We start from the raw sequence: 1,500 nt of genomic DNA, 5'->3' as shown, positions 1-1,500 counted from the left end.
TTTTTCCCTGAGCTCTTGTTACTAATTAACCTTTGAGGGAAACACAAAAACTGAAAAGCTCTCTGATCTTGCAGCATTTGTGGACTTCCTTGTCTGCTTAGCCTCCAATTTGCTGCAATCTCAAGTCTATACATGCGATTTTCTTCAACATTATGTGCTTGTTGCTCTGTAGCTGTAGCAGATTCATACACAGGTTCTGAAAACTTACTGCCAACTTGCAAGAAAATTTAATTAGCTCTTCTTTTGACAGTGTTATTAACTCTGCCCAGTCTTTCATGCCCTGTTAAGTATGTACATAATAACATGCAAACTAGTTTATACACAATGAGTGAGATCAAGTGAAAAGACTGCTCTCCCCAGAGGTATGCTGTGTTTCTAAAAATCACTCCTTTTGGCATCTAAATCCCCATGATCATCACATCAAACTGAAATAGAAAATTAAAAATGTAAGTTTTCTGTATTGCTTTCAAATTAAATACTATTTATGTATTAAAATTTTAAAAAGAACAGGCACAGATTACTTTCATCTTTCTATAAGCTCCTCCCTGGCATGGTACTTTAAATAGAAGGAAAGTACTCTTTGCTTAGTGTTTTTGTTTGTGTTTTTCTCTTTTAAATTCCAACAGTCACTTACTTGCCTATTGGCATTTTACTTCCACAAGCCCAGACAAGATTCCCCAGAATGGCTTCCTCTTCCCGGGATTGTGGAAAAGCAGTGCTCATTCACTACCAGTTCATAGCACACTTTAACAATGAACATTTGAAAGTAAGGATTTTTTCCTTACTTAAGGAACTTAATAACACTTCTGTTATTGCTGAGTTTCATTCAGTTCAATGTATTTTTAATTTCCTTCGAGACTTCCAAAAAAAAGGAGGATTTATTTATTTATTTATTTGAGCAGGGAGGGGTGGTGGGAGAGAGAGAGAAATCCTCAAACAGACTCCCCACTGAGCATGAAGCCAGACAGGAGGCTGCATCCCAGGACCATGAGATCATGAACTGAGCCAAAATCAAGAGTTAGAGGCTTAGCCGACTGAGCCACCCTAGGCCCCCCAGGTCTTCCTTTTGATTCATGTATAATAAAGGGTTTTTTCTTTTAATGTTTTCTGTGTTTGGGTTTTTTTTGTTCTTTTTCTTTTCTTTTTTTAAAGATTGTATTTATTTATTAGACAGAGAGTGTGCAAGAGAGCACAAGAAGAGGAAGCAGCATGTAAGGGAGAGGGAGAAGCAGACTCCCCGCTGAGCAGGGAGCCCGATGTGGGACTGGATCCCAGGACCCTGGGATCATGACCTGAGCCAAAGGCAGCCGCCCAGCCAACAAAGCCACCCAGGTGCCCCTCTGTTATTTTTTTATTACTGCTTTTGTTTGATTCCCTGTGGTCAGGGAATATACTCTCTCCTGCTGAGGTTTGTTTATGGTCCAGGATATGGTTGATCTTGGTATATATTCCATAGGTGCTTGGAAAAAACCCATGCACTTTGCTCTTGTAAGGTGGCAT

Source organism: Mustela nivalis (assembly GCF_964662115.1).
Source record: "Mustela nivalis genome assembly, chromosome: 1".
Lineage (NCBI taxonomy): Eukaryota > Metazoa > Chordata > Mammalia > Carnivora > Mustelidae > Mustela > Mustela nivalis.
This window is presented reverse-complemented; position numbering follows the sequence as displayed.